This window comes from Vulpes lagopus, chromosome 8, assembly GCF_018345385.1.
Source record: "Vulpes lagopus strain Blue_001 chromosome 8, ASM1834538v1, whole genome shotgun sequence".
Lineage (NCBI taxonomy): Eukaryota > Metazoa > Chordata > Mammalia > Carnivora > Canidae > Vulpes > Vulpes lagopus.
Window position 1 is genome coordinate 716,490 of NC_054831.1, and position 15,192 is coordinate 731,681.

At 58.9% G+C, this 15,192-nt stretch overlaps 1 protein-coding gene across 21 annotated transcripts in view; it reads left to right on the top strand.

The window, feature by feature from the left end:
• Window positions 1–2,363: 2,363 nt before the first annotated feature.
• Window positions 2,364–15,192, top strand: part of KIF1A (kinesin family member 1A) — an 87,563-nt gene continuing 74,734 nt past the window's right edge. For 20 of the 21 annotated variants that reach the window (XM_041767027.1, XM_041767030.1, XM_041767031.1 and 17 more), the window contains exon 1: window positions 2,364–2,473. The gene's annotated coding sequence lies outside the window, so the exon portion shown is untranslated. Of the gene's footprint in view, window positions 2,474–2,977; window positions 3,075–15,192 lie in introns of those variants that run through there. The other variant, XM_041767028.1, reaches the window with a different exon arrangement.

A 15,192-nucleotide genomic window follows, 5' to 3' on the forward strand; every position in this document is an offset into this window, starting at 1 on the left:
CAGCCTCTTTGAGCGCATGTGGAGTATTCACAGAGAGACCATGTGTTAGGACCTAAGAAGCCTTAATAAATTTCTGAGGCGAATTCCCTGCCCTCTGGGCTGCTATGTTGGGTATGTGCTTCCAGGGCCCCTTTACCCCATGTGTTAAGAGAGCACCCTAAATGGACCTGTCAGTGGGTGCCCCTCCACCCAGCTGCCTCTTGGGCCCAGCCAGAGGGAGCACTCCCAGATCCAGAGAGGCGGGAGCGTGAGGTCTGATCCCTCCGGTGGGTGCTGGGGCTGGCTGCACCCTCGCTGAGGCCTCTGCCCCTACCCGCGGCCGCTCCCTCTCCCCCCCCACCTCCCTGCATCAGGCGACAATGTCAGCGCAGTGTCCCTCCGTCCTGTGGTTTCCCCGCTCCTACCTACACGTTTGTAAACAGCCTCTTTATCAAACGCTCCTCAAATTACCCGGTTGGAGTGTGCCATCCACTTCCTGCCAGGATCCTGACTCAACACAGACTTTGTTCTCAGACAATAATGCAATTAAATTGGAAAGTGGTAACAAAAAGTGATAATAAAGAAAAATACTGAAGCAGGCGAGCAAGCAAGCAGGAAACACTACTGGAGAGTGAATAACGTTATGAAGTAAGGCAGGGGTTTGTAACCTGCGAGGCTAAAAGGAGATCGGCAGGGACGATAAGAAATATTTAGATCTGAATGATAATGAAAACGTCGTCTGTCCCAATTTGTGAGGCCCAGGAAGGCAGTGCTGGAGAGGGAATTTTGCAGTTTAAATGTATCCACCAGAAAATTAAATAGTTCAAAAATAAATGAGCCTAAGCACTTAGCTCAAAGCGGAGCGGCATATCAGATTCCAAGAATCAGGAAGGAGGGAAATAATAGACAAGTGCAGGGATAAGGGAAATAGAGGGAAAGATGAGAAGACGAACAAAACTAAAAGTTGGTCCTTTGGAAATATCTAAAAAATATTAAAGCGGAGAAAAATGCAAATAAACAAAAGTACAGAATAAAAAGGGGCAATAACTAGAGACGCGATTGATCAAGAAATGAACACACGCTGGTGATTTTGAAAGCTGGATGACATGGATTCCTAGAAACATGTAAGATTTGGCTCAAGAAGTAGAGAAGTCGACTGGATCAATACGTACGATGAAAATGGAAATGATGAAGCCCCCTTCCCCCTTAGTTTTATTGTTTCTACCCAAAGTTTGGAAAAGCAATAATTTCTCTTTTACGCAGGTGGTTGCAGGAAATAGAAAGAGGGAAAGTGTCCGGCGGGGCCGGGGGTGGGGGTGGGGGTGGGGGTGGGGGTGGGGGTGGGAGGGCTTGGGGGACAAGGGGGGAGGGTGTGTCCTGTGCAGGGTGCATGTGTGTCTGCGCCCTTGTTGGTTTGGGGGCACATGCCCCAGGGATGCTGCCCATGGAGGTGAAGCCCCCTCCCTCCCTCCTCCTGTGAGGATTAGGCCAGTGACTAAATAAGGCCCAAGGGGCAGCGCCTGGCACCTGCTGGGCGCTGGGGGAGGCGGAGCCCGAGCGCAGAGGGCAGGGGCTGGGCTGGGAAGGGGCCTGGGCGCCCCGCGTTCCCGGTGCCATGACGTCACTGCACCCACCGCCGCTGGGGTGGGTGAGCGGGCCGGGGGCTTCCTCGACGTCCCCCGGGGCGGGGCGGGGCGGGGCGGGGCGGACGAGCTCATGGGCGACGGGGATGCCAGTCCCCCGGCCCGGACGGCCTCTGCGGAGGTCGGAGGTCGAGGGAGCGGGTGCGCCCGCGGGGCCGGGGCGGCGAGTCTCGGGGACACGGGCTGGAGGCCGGCGGGGACCGGGGCAGCGGGGGCGCGGGGTCTCGCCCAGGGCATGCCGGGAGCGGGGCCGAGGCCGCGCGGTTGCATCATCCCTGCGGGAGGGGCCGGGGTGCTCGGGCCCCCAGGCTCGGGCGCAGGCTGTGCGCGCGGCTGCGGGTTCACCTGTTACACCCGGATCCGCCCCCCCCCGCAGGCGCCCGCGGGCTTTGTCCCCCGCGCAGGGCGCTTGTGCCGCGGCCCCGGGGTTCGTGTGCGGGGCGGGGGCGCAGGGGCAGGTGCCCGCGCCGGGGGTCGGGGCGGAGGCCGGCGCGGGGTCCCGCGGGGCGGGGCGGGGCGGGGCGGGGGTCGGGGCCGCCGAGGTCAGCCCCGGCCCCGCCGCTCCCCGCTCGCCGGCCGCGGAGTCGGCGGTGATGTCACGGTCCGCCCGGCCCCCGCCCCTCCCCGCGCGGCGAACCAGCTGGCGGCTGGGGCTCGGGCGCGGCGCGCAGCCAACCAGCGCGGCGGGAGGGGGCGGGGCGGGCCGGGCCGGGCCGGGGGCGCGCAGCCGTCACGCGGTGCCGCCGTCACAGCGCCCAGCGAGCCCGGAGCCGCCGCCGCCGCAGCTCCGCGCTCGGGGACCCGCGCCCTGCCGGTGCCCATGCGGGGCCGCCGCCAGTGACGCCGGAGAGGTAAGGCGGCCGCCCGCACCCGCACCGCGCCCGCACCCGCCCGCACCCGCACCTGCCCCGCGCCCGCACCTGCCCCGCACCTGCCCCGCACCCGCATCCGCACCCGCACCGCACCCGCCGCGGCCCCGAGCGGAGCCCCGGCCCGAGCGCGTCCCCGTGGCCGCAGAGGCCCCTTCCACCCCGCTTGCTCCGTCTTTGCTCCCCCGTCCCCGAGGAGAACAATGGGGCAAATCGGGGCGTCCCCTCCGTCCCCGGCCCCGCGGGACCCCGGCAAGGGCCGCGTCGCTGCGGCGCCGGCTCCAAGGGTCGCCGCCGGGGCCTCTCCGGAGCCCCCTCCCTGGCTCCCGCGCTGCGGTCCCTCCCGGGGTCGGGGGCGCGGGCTGGGGCGCGGGGCAGCGGCCCGAGCCCGGGGGGGGGGGGGGGGGGCTGGGCCCGGCGGCGGCGGGCGGGGCGGGGCGGGGCGCGCGGGGGCTGCGGCGCGGGGCGGGCGAGGTGCGCACCGCGGGGACGGCCCTGCAGCGTCCCCCGCGTCCCCGTGCGCGGGCTCGGGGCGGGCTGTCAGCGGCCGGGCTCGCGTCTACGCAGCCAGCGCCCGTCCCAGGTGCGGCCCGCGGGTCCCCCCCGCCGGGCGCTCGGCGAGGGGCGGCGGAGGGCGCTCGGCGAGGGGCGCGCGGGGAGGGCGCGGGGAGGGCGCTTGGCGAGGGGCGCGCGGGGAGGGCGCGGGGAGGGCGCGGGGAGGCCGCGGGGAGGGCGCGGGGAGGCCGCGAGGAGGCCGCGGGGAGGGCGCGGGGAGGGCGCGCGGGGAGGCCGCGGGGAGGGCGCTTGGCGAGGGGCGCGCGGGGAGGCCGCGGGGAGGCCGCGGGGAGGGCGCGCGGGGAATGCCAAGTCATGGGCCTGCCGGGCGCGGGCCCGAGGCGCGCCCGCGCTCCCGCAGCCGGACCTTCCCCGACGGGCGGCGCTGCAGGCGGAGGCCGGGCCTGGCGCTGCGCTGCGGGTGCGGGTGCGGGTGCGGGGCCGCCGCCCGAGGTGGCCGCCGCGAGGCCGCGGGGACCGCGCACAGCCCCGCGCAGCAGCCGCTCCAGCCGGCGGGGCCGGGGCCGGGGTCCGCGGGCCGGGGCCGGGCGGGGCCGGGGCTGCACCTGCCGCGGCCATCTTGCAGGTGTGGTTGGCCGCGCGCCCCCGGGACAGGTGCGCAGCAGGTGCGGCGGCGCGGCCGGGGCGAGGGATGCTGCGGGCGGGCGGGCGCCGGGGCGGGGGCGGACACCGAGGGGGCGGGGCGGGCGGGTCCGCAGGGGCCGGGACCTCCCTGCAGGCGGCGCCTCCGCGGGCTGCGGTGCCCCAGCCCCAGCCCCAGCCCCAGCCCCAGCCCCAGCCCGCTGGGCGCCCCGCACCGCCCGTCCCCGCCCCCTTCGGGTCTCCCTGGTGCCGCCACCGCCGACCCGGGGCGCCCAGTCCTGGAGGCAGAGCAGGGGAGTCCTCTGCAGTCCTGCGGGGCTGAGACGGGAAGGGGGCGGGGAGTGGGGACAGGAGGGGCAGCGAGGCCTGGGGCCGGGGAGGCCGCTCAGCCTGCACAGGCCGAGGGGAGCTGGGCGTGGCCGGGAGAGGCGGTGCTGGGGGCCGGAGCCCCGGGGCGGGGGCGGGGGCGGGGGCGGGGGCTGCCAGCCCCGGGATCCACGCCGGCCCCTGGGAACCAGGACGCCGCCCTTCTTGCGGGAGACCCCATACCTCTAAGTGGGGGGCGGGCGGGGGCCACTCAGCGCCTGGCTGCCCCCTGCCCAGTCCCCAGGGCTCCCAGAGGAGCGGCCCCACCCGCGGTCACCGCCGTGGTCTCCGCCGCCCCATCCGCCCGAGCATCTCAGGGCCCAGATGCTGGCTTGGGGCTGGACCACACCCGGCCCCGCCCCTGCAGCCTGGCTGGGGTGCCCAGCGCGGGTCTGCCCATGAGCCGAGGGCCCCCCCAGCAGGCCGCGGCAGCAGGCAGGGCACGGGGCGGGCTTGTAGGCGTGTGATCCGGCCCACCCAGACCGTGACGGGCCCGGCTCTGGGCGCCCCAGCCCCAGGCCTCGGACTCTGTGGGGCGCCGGAGGGGTGCAGGCCCTACTGAGCCCGAGCCCCCCCCGGAGCCCCCGGGCCCTCCGCAGCCCTTCCGAGGGCCTCTGTGCCATGCCCCCACCCCCGGCCAGCTTCCCCCCCTGCTTCCGTAAGGTGAGCCCCTCAGGAGCTGGAGGCCTCCCTGGGGTGGACGGGGATTGACCTGTACCCGAGGACCCACCGGGACTTAATCCCCTAATCCCAGCCTGCAGGCCCCGCCCGCCCTCCCAGGAAGCCAGGGGGGAAGTGCCCCGCTGCTAGGTCTTGGGCTGGGGGGGGGCTGGCCAGGACACCCCAACGCCCTGCCAGGCCTCCCGCCTCCTGCACGGTCACACGCGCACTCGTCCGTGCTTACACTCCCAGGCTCACACACTCATCTGCACATTCACACCTGTGCACTCACGCCCACTCCCACGCACACCCAGCCTCACCCTCTCACACGTACACACTGTTCCACAAACAGCCTCACGCCCCCACACTCGTAGAATCTCCCCCCCACAGCCCTCCCCACATACCCTCGTGGTTTCACGTACTCACACACTCAGGCGCAGCCCTCACTCTCTGGAACATTCCGCCCAACCTCCACAGGCAGTCCCGGGACCCCCTCAGATGCCACCACCTTGAAGCCTGCTGCAAGCCCCCACTGTAGGTGGTGGGTCGGGGAAGGAAGTGAACATTACCGGGTGCAGACTTGGGAGGCCTCCTGGGGCGCCCGCAAGACCCCGGCCAGCAGGTGGTGCCCCGCATCTCAGCCCTGGAGGCGAAGGCTCCCTAGACCCCGGAGAGGGGTACCCTTTGTGCTTTCTGCCCACCTCTCTGCCACCACCCACCCCCACCCTGCTCCTTACCCCACCTCACTCCCCCACCCACCCCTCTACCCATCCTCAGCCACCCCCAACCTGCCCCGCACCCCACCTACCTATACCCTACTACTCCCCAGCCTCTCTCCCCCACCCCATCCCTCTACCCATCCTCAGCCACCCCCAACCTGCCCCACACCCCACCTACCTACACCCTACTACTCCCCAGCCTCTCTCCCCCACCCCATCCCTCTACCCATCCTCAGCCACCCCCAACCTGCCCCACACCCCACCTACCTACACCCTACTATTCCCTAACCTCTCCCCGACCCCACTCCTCTACCCATCCTCAGCCACCCCCAACCTGCCCCCGCTCCCTCCTCTACCCACCTACCTACACCCTACTACTCCCCAATCTCTCTCCCCCACCCCACCCCCTACCCATCCTCATCCTGCCCCCCACCCCACGCCTCTACCCCCATCTCCACTCCTCACCTCGTCACCTCTCCAGCCCTGACCTCTCCCCACCCTACCTCGAAGCTGCTCCCTACCTTACTCCTCTACCCCACATCCCCCCACCCCCACTTCCTCACCCTCACTCTTCCATCTCCCCTACCCAATCCTCTACCCTCACCGCCCCACCCACCACCCCTACCTGTGCCCTCAGACCCCCACCCCGATCCTCATCCCCACCCACCCTAGTCAACACACCGTGGGTGCCCAGTAAATGCTATTTTCTTGTTGAGCCAGTTGCTGTGGTGCAAGTGGGCCGTTTCCCATGGACCATTTCCCGTGGGGCAGAGAAGCACCCATGCTGGCAGGATGCAGGCCGTGTCTTCCTGTCTCCCAGTTAGGGCCCAGCGGTTCCGAGGCAGATGCCCCCTCACTCTGGACCTCCTGCGCGGCTCCTGGAATGCAGTGCTAGGGAAGGGAAGGGGGCGGCCCAGCTGCTCCTGCGACCCCCCTCCCTTGGGTCCGCCCTCAGAGTGGGGCTGGTGGTGCCCAGGAGTGCCTTCAGGGGTGTCAGGAGTCCCGTCCCTGCTCTCCTGTCTCGGCCCTGCAAGTAGAGCTCAGTTTCCTTCCCCACCTGCCATCAGCTCGGCCAGGATGGTGAGGGGCAGGGCAGGGCAGGGCGTCGGTGCCTGAGGCCTGTGGGTCATGGGGACCTGGCTTCTGGGGGCCGTCGTGGGGCTGGGGTGGCGGGGGGACTCGGCTGCTCTGCATCATCTGGTCCCCGTTCTTCACCTGCCTCTGAGGCCGGGGCCACAGCATGGCCGTGGGTCCCCGGTGCCCGGCGGGTGCGGGGTGAGCAGGGGTGCGGTCGCCGGGCCAGATGGGAGGAGGACACTCAGGCAGGACGTTCCTCAGTAGCCTTCCATTTCCCCGGCTCTCAACCATACTCTCTTTTCTGCCGAGTCCCGTGTCCTTCCTGGCGACTCGTCGGGCCCACCTCCCTCCCGCCTGCCCGCCGCTCCCCCATCCCCTGCCTGGGGACTCTGTGTCTCGAACCCCGGAGCTGCTCCTTCCTTGGCTCCTGTCTTGTGTGACTTCCTGAGAAGGGTGACGAGCCCTTGCTGTGGTTGTGTCTGCTCTGTCCTCGTGCCGGCTGTGGGGTGTCCCGGCGGCTCCCCGTCCCCATGAACACTCCCCTCTGAGCATGAGGCACCAGCATCACGACCTGCTGCGTCCACCTGCTTATGAGCGATGTCCCCCCCTTTTGCTTTTCTGTTTCCTTCCCAGACTTGCTGCATTGGTCGTCTTGCCTTGTTCTTGTTTCTTTCTCTCCTGTGTTGTGTCCTATTTTCTGGGCGGCTCAGGGCTTCATTTTCGAGTTCCTTTTGGGATCCTGTATTTCAGCACTTGTGTTTCCACGTCTGAGAGCTCCTTCTTCCTCGTCTCTAGCGGTTCCCGTTTCACTGCATCCTGTTCTTGTTTCAGGGATGTATTGCCTTCTCGAAACATTCTGAGTCTATTCGTGGAGGGTTTTTTGCTTGTTCGCTTGTTTTTGCTTCCTCTTGGTTTAGTCTGGTCTTGAGCGTCGAAGCAGCTTTATCCTTTTCTGGGGTGTGTGGAAGGCCTTGGGGCCTGTTCACGTTGGGGAGGCCCACGGGGCAGTAGAGCCGCTGCTGCCGGATTCCGACCGGAGCCCGGGGTCAGGGGTGCGGGTGTCCATCGGCAGGCAGGCCTGGCTTCCGGTCTGGGAGCTGGGCGTGCGAGGTCCCGTCCCCCTCGGCAACATGCGGGGTGCCAGCGCCCGTACCAAAGCACTCACTCCTGCCAGGCTGTGGAGAGGAAGCTTCCGCTGCTCGCCTGGGGGTGTTGGCAGCCACCACTCTGTGGGGTGGCACGGGGTGCAGGCCCCACTGCTCCTCGCGGCCGTTCTGCGGACAGACTGACCCTGCGACCTCCCCAGCCTCGCGTCTTGCCGCTGCGCCCCGCTGGCTCCGCGAGCCCCCGAGTCCAGACGCCCCAAGCTTCCTGCGGTTGTGGGGGCCTCCTCTGGCGTCCGCTGCCCCTGCCCTCCAGGAAGGTCACTCGGGCCTGAGGCCCTGGGGACGCCTGGGCCCCGCCCTGCACACTGAGGTGACTCCCGTCGCGCTGTGGACCCTGGCAGCGCCTGGCTGTCCCCCTGCTGTCCTCCCGCCCACGGGCCTCCCACCTTCTGAGGGGCCCCGGCACGGCCGGCTCGGACTCTGATCCCGTGTGTCTGACACTAGGAAAGACGGGCTGGGTTTGCTCAGACTTCGGGGAAGGCCGCCGTCCGGGGCCACGGCGCCCATGGGGCAGGGTGGCCCTGGGGCTGGGCTCGGCCCGTCGCAGGCCGCCCTCCCCACCGTCTGTCCACGGGCTCGTCCTCGTGCTCCCCACCCACACTCCGGGCTCTGCGACGTGGGAGCTACTCCAGGCGCCCGTGGTCCCTGAGGGCTGGGCCCACCCGTGTCTGCGCTGCCCGGCCCTCACGGGGCCTCAGCCCGTCTTCTCCGAGTGACCGGGCCCTGCCCGTGGCTCCGTGGTCCTTGCCACCGGTCACATCCTCGCCGCGCACGGCCCTGGCGCCCGGCCCCTCATCCTCTGCCCCTGTGGGGGACGTGGCCCGGGGACGGCGCCCGCGGAGGGTCGGCAGGGCAGGCCTCCGGCTCAGGGCCTTCCGGGCAGCTCCGCAGGCGCTCCTCGGGCCCGGCGGCCTCCCTGCCTCCGTCCTCCTCCTCGCCTGGCCTCGAGGCTGCGAGCGGCTGGCCATCGGGCCTCGCCAGGCCCTGCCCGGCGGTGGGCAGCCTCGGCGGCACCTGCGGCCCGAGACTCCGCCCCCGAAGGACCATGTCCCCCTTTCCCGTGTCCTCAAGCTCCTCCCCCAGCTCTGTGGAGGGGGGCTGGCTGGAGCGAGCCCCAGCCAGTGACCCCTGCGCCCTCTGCCACAGGCAGGCTGGGCTCCCTTCCCTGCCAGGTCACTCTGATGCTTGCTCTCCTTCATGGCAAGACTTCTTGAAATAAGTCAGATCTTTGAAAAATGCTATCATGTGACAGGACCCTCGGAAAAGCATCCAGAGTATAAAAGGCCTCCCCAAATGGCCTTGTTTCAGAGATAAAGCGTTTTCCAACATGCACCCGGGACGCTGGCGCTTCGGGCGACCGCTCACCTAACCCTCACAGGGGGAGGAGGGGCTGCGTCGTGACCCCACCTCCCAGGCTTGGTGGGGGCCCACGTCGGGGCCGCGGACCGCCAGTGCCTCAGAGCCCTGAGCTGACCCGGAGGCGCCCGCCACCCGGACTCCGGCGTCCAGCGTGCTCAGGATGCCATCCCTGACCCCGAGGCTCCGGGCAGCTCCCTCGTGAGCGTGAGGCCCTGTGTGGGCCGCAGCCCCCGCGTGCATCCGCCTGCTTCTTGCTGGACGGTCCAAGTGACCTTTGCTGTCGTCAGATTCCCAGGGGCTGTGGCTCTGCCTCGCTGGCTGCCACTTTGGGACAGCCACCGTGTGACTAGGCCACAGTTGTCCCTCTCCGGACAGCGGACAGTCGGCTCTCCATCTCCTCCCACCTCCCTGCCCTTTCTCTTTTCTGCGGCAGGTACTGCAGTGTCTGGGGACGTTTCTCCCGTGATCCCGGGTGGGTCTAGTTGAACCCCTGGTGGTCTCAGAGTCTGCACCTTTTCTGGGCAGCTCCGGATCGTTTCCACGGCGCCCGTGCTAGTGAGCTGCTCCCAAGTGGACCGTGCTGTTCCCGCTGCTCTATCCTTACGACATTCCCTGTTGCCACGTGTTTTCATGTTGTGACCTGATGAATATGGGTTTGTTTTTTTTAAAGATTTTATTTATTCACGAGAGACACAGAGAGAGGCAGAGACACAGGCAGAGGGAGAAGCAGCTCCCTGCGGGGAGCCCGATGCGGGACTCAATCCCGGGACCCCGGGGTCATGCCCTGAGCCAAAGGCAGACGCTCAACCGCTGAGCCCCCCAGGCATCTCTGGATATGGGTTTTTTAACGGATTTTATCTATTTATTTGAGAGAGAGAGAGAGAGAGAGGGAGAGAATGAGCCCTTGCACACAAGCAGGGGAGAGGCAGAGGGAGAGGGACAAGCAGCACCCCTGCTGAGCGCAGAGCCTGACCTGTGGCCTGAATCCCAGGACCCTGAGATGACCTGAGCCAAAGTCAGACGCCTAACTGATGGAGCCACCCAGGCGCCCCTAATGGACATGGTTTTGAGCCGCACTTTCTTGATTACCATTGTGGTTGATTGTTTTGTCGTATAAATTGCCTGTTTATACTTTTTTGCCATTTTTTTGCGTTCTTTTTGTTTGATTTATGCGTGTTCTTCACGTGTCCTGCTCGGGAACCTTTGTCAGCAGGTGTGCTGCAAAGATCTCCAGGTGGGTGAGCTTCTCTTCCCCCACTAGCGGTGTCTTGATGTCTGGCCTTCCCTTTTGGTGCCTTCTGGGGCCTGAATCCTCGAAGGAGAACATGGAGGTACCACTTTTCTTCATTTTCTTCCAAATCTGAGGTTCACGTTTGGGTCTTGAGTCTGCATGGCATTTGGTTTGGTACAGAAAGGAATCTAATTTTGTATTTTTCCGCGTGGCCAGCCAGTTGTCTTTGTCTGGTCTGCTGTAGCAGAATAGCACGGACTGGGGGCTTGTAAACAACAGACACTGGTTTCTCACAGTTCTGAGGCTGGAAGTCCAGGATCGGGGTGCCGGCAGGGCCAGGTTCTGGTGAGAGCCCACTTCTAGGTTGCAGGTGGCCCACTCCTCGTCGTAGAGAGGAAGCAAGTCTCTTGGGATCTTTGTAAGGGCACGAATGCGATTCGTGCAGGCCCACCCTCATGAGATCATCTGAGCTTAACCATGCCCCACTGCCCCCTCTTCCTAATCCCAGCCCGTTGGGGGGTTGGGTTAGGAATGTGGGGACCAGACATTCAGTCCATAACCAGTTTTCTCACCAACACAACTTCACTGTTCCTTCTCCTTCCCACTGACCTGCAAAGCCCCCCTTGTCCTCTCTCAGAAGGGCTGTGTTTGTGCAAGTCTGTTTCTGGGTCCCTGTTACCCTGGTGGTGACTTACCTTGTCCCGGGCACCCTGTCTTAATCACAAAACTTTACATTAAGTCTTTTATTTTTTTATTTTTTTTACATTAAGTCTTTAAAACATTTTTTATTTAAATGCAAAGAATTAACATATGATAATGCATTATTGGTTTCAGAGGCAGAGGTCAGTGATTCATCGGTCTTATATCACACCCAGTGCTCATCCCATCACGTGTGCTCCTAATGCCCAGTGACCCAGTCCCCCCACCCACCCAGTGACCCTGTCCCCCCCACTTCCCCTCCAGTACCCTGTCCCCCCCACCCAGTGACCCTGTCCCACCCCCCCACCTCCCCTCCAGTGATCCTCAGTTCATTTCCTATGATTAAGGGTCTCTTAGGGTTTGTCTCCCTCTCTGATTTCGTCGTGTTTTATTTTTTCCTCTCTCTCCCTATGATCCTGTTTTGTTTCTTAAATTCCACAAATGAGTGAGATCGTATGATAATTATCTTGATTCCAGGAGGACATGTTGTCTTCTATCCTCCTGTGCTTCTTTAAGTGGGTCACTGGTATTCATAGCATCTCTTCCAAAAAAATTTTTAGCAGCCATTTGTCCACTTTCACAAAAAATCTGGTTGAGATTTCACTTCAAATTACATTGAATTTTTGACTCATTTGAGTGAAAATAAACATTTTTATTTTATTTATTTATTTTTTTTTGAAAATAAACATTTTTAAGATGTTGAAATTTTTCCATGAATAGTTACAGTTCATTTATTTAGATTTTCTATAATATTTTTGTGAAGGCTAAAGATTTCCTAATAAAAGTTATATGCATCTTTTGTGACATTTATTACTATAAAGATTACTACATACTTTGGATTATTTTTATTTTTATTTATTTATTTAAAGAAATTTATTCATTTGGGGGAGAGAGAGGGAGTGCACATGAGTGGTGGGGGAGAGACAGGGGGAGAGAGAGAAGCAGACTCCTCGCTGAGCAGGGAGCCTCGTCGGGGCTGAAGGCAGATGCTTAACCATCTGAGCCACCCAGGCACCTCTTTGGATTATTATTTTTTTAAATATACTGTAAAAAAATATATATTTTAACTATTTATCTCTAGTGTATTCCAACTTTGTGGTACCTTCCCACTAATTCAAATAATTTGTCTGTGGATGCTCCTGATTTCTGTGTAGATAAGCAGATAGTCTGCAAATGATGACATTTTGGGTTTCTTCATTTCCAATCCATATTTTGTCATAGTTGTTTCTTTTTCCTGCCTTATCACTCTGGCTAGCACCACCACTCCAATGTGAAGTGGTGACAGGCAACCTAAACCTGTTTCTGAATTTAAAGGAAATGTTCCTAATATTTTACGGTCAAAAGTGTGATATTTGGGTAGGTTTTTAGTGGGCGGCTGTTATGAGATTAAAGAAGATTTCTTATATTTCTCATATTACTAGGAGTTTTGTCATAAACACATTTTGAAAAATTATTAAATGCTTTTTCAGCACCTGTTGAGGACCTCGGTGGCTTTTTCTCTTTAATCTGGTATGTGGTGAATTATATTAATATATGTCCTTATATTAAACAATATATATACTATCATATCAGTATTCTTGGAATAAGCCTAGTGCATTATCCTTTTTATTTGCTCCTGGGCCTTCCTGCTAATGTTTTGAACTTTTATATCTATATTCATCAGTGAGATCAGTCTCTGATCTTCATTTCTCAATTTTTTTTTGTCTAATTTGATGCCACGGTCGTAACCTTTTCTCCTGTCTCCCTCTTTTTCCTGTTCTCTTAAAAAGAGTTTTTATACGATTGGAATTATCGAGGTTTTTTTTTAATGTATGTTAGGGCTCACTTGTAAAAAGTGTCTGAGTCTGATGATTGTTTTTGGTAAGTAGATTTTTAAACTATTGAATCAACTTATTTAATTGTTGTAAGAAAATTCAGGTTCTCACTGACTAATTTTTCTCCTGGTTATAGGTCATCTTTTCCTGCTTCTTGGCATGCGTAGTAATTTTTTTAAAAAGGTTATTTATTTATTTATTTGGGAGAGGGAGAGAGAGAGAGAGAATGCAAGGAGAGGCAAGGAAAAGGGAGAGGGAGAAGCAGGCTCCCTGCTGAACACAGAGCCCGATGCGGGGCTCGATCCCAGGACCCTGAGACCATGACCTGAGCCAAAGGCAGATGCTCAACCAACTGAGCCACTCAGATGCCCCAGTTTTATTGTTGCTGTTGTATTCTAGACATTTCTACATTGTGGAGTGTCTGAATTATACTTCCATCCTAGAAAGCATGTTGGGCTTTGTTTTGTCAGGTAGTAAATTACTTGAGATAATTCGAGCCTTGAAGACCTGATTTTAAGCTTTCCTAGAGTTACTCTAGAGTAGATGTCACAGGGATAGTTAAGCCCATTGCCCAACTATAATTTCCTTGGGGTATCTACTGGATGTCTGGAGTAGAGGGGTCAAGGGGACCATTATGACTGATTAATGTGCAGATAACCTTCTTATTTTATGTGAGCTTTGGGAATCCCTGTGTTTTCTTTGCCTGGACTAGATGGGGATGTACTAGTCTTCTACAAAGACTCAAGGGAATCCCTATCTTGACCTCTGCTACCTGATGGCTCTTTCCTTTCCAGAACTCTGACTCACAATTTCCGGCTGTCTCAAACTATCCTAACCCCGGCCTCTATCTCCCCAACTCATCAAAGCTGCTGAGCTGTTGGGGTCCTACCTCCCAAAACCTGAGGTCTAGAAATGGCCTCTGGGCAGATTTGGAGTGACTGTTGGGTTCCCCTTGTATGTTCCCTTCTCTCAGTGATCACAGTCCTGCACTGCTTACTGTACAATGTCTAAAAACAGGCATTTTCATACATTTTGTCTGGTTTTACAGTTGTTTACAGGATGGTCCCTGTATCTCCCATTGTTGCTGACTGTGAGAGTGCTGTAAATTTTGCTAGTAGTATTTTCGTTATCATTCCCTACTAGGTTATTTATACCTCCATCACGATTTCTTTTTTGTATGTGTGTATTAATTACTTAGAAGTTTATTTTTAAATTTTTTTCTTGGCTATGAATATCTGTTTCTTTCCCCAGTTTACGGAAGTTCTCAGCTATGGTTTGTTCAGATATTTTTAGATTTTCTAAACATAGGTTTTTAAATGGTCTTCTCTCGATTTTTGATTGTCTTCAATTTACAAGATGCATTTGGTACAGTCTTTGGCATTTAGTCAAAGGAGTTGCTTTGTGACCTCCTACATGGTAAAATGTTGTAAATATTCCATGTGCGTTGGAAAAGAATGTGTTTCTCTAATTTGCAAGAAAAAGAGAGCACATGTGTTCATTAGTTCATGATTATCATGTTCAGACTGTCTACATCCTTGTTAATTACGTCTGCTTGGTCTGTCAATTAGGGAGCAATGCGTTAAAATTCTTGCTATGATGAATTAGTGAATTCTTTCGTGTTGTGTGACTTTTAATCTTGGCTTTATGTTTTCATCATGTTGTCTCTCTGGGACCATTCTGAGTAATTTTTTCTGATATGTTTTCCCGTTCATTAATTCTCTGCTCAGCTTCATTTAATTTGCTGATTATCATGTCTGCTAAGTTTTGAAGTTTGAAAGGTTATATTTTTATTTCTATAAGCTCTGCATGATCCCTTTCCTGTTTATTTCTCTAAACATTTTAGGCAGACATATTTTGTGATTTGTATCTGACAGTTTCAGTATCTGAAAACCTTGATAGTCCAAGATGAGGATCTAATTCTGGTTCTCTTTTCCTTTTCCTGAACTCTTGCTCATAGTGAATTGCTTCTCTGGTGTTTGTTTAATATTTAATTGTGAGCTCACATTTGACTGGTCTTCATCTGTGGGGACCTGAGAAGAGGAAGCTTTTTCTAGGATTTGTATTTGCGTTTATGATGTGCTGTAGTTGCGAACAGCCGAGACCTACTCCGAGCGGACTTCTCAAACTTGGGTTCCACTGATCACGTAGGTCTTGCAAATTTGAAACGGACGCTTGCATGAAGACAGGTCTGTGGCCTCAAATTATCAGAAATACTGGCTTTTTCAGCACATGGAGCTGAGAGTCATTCAGAGTAACTTCCCTGTGTCCCTTTAATGACAGACGGCCTTTCCCCAGCCTTCCACGTCACTGGGGTTGTAGCTTTAGAGGATCCAACTCTTCATGGTGATTTGGTTCCAGCTCCAGCTTTGTGTGTGTTTGGGGCCATGCCTCCCATCTCTATTCAGCGGATGAAATCCAGGTCCTCCCATTTCTAGTGTCAGCGTGTGCCTGC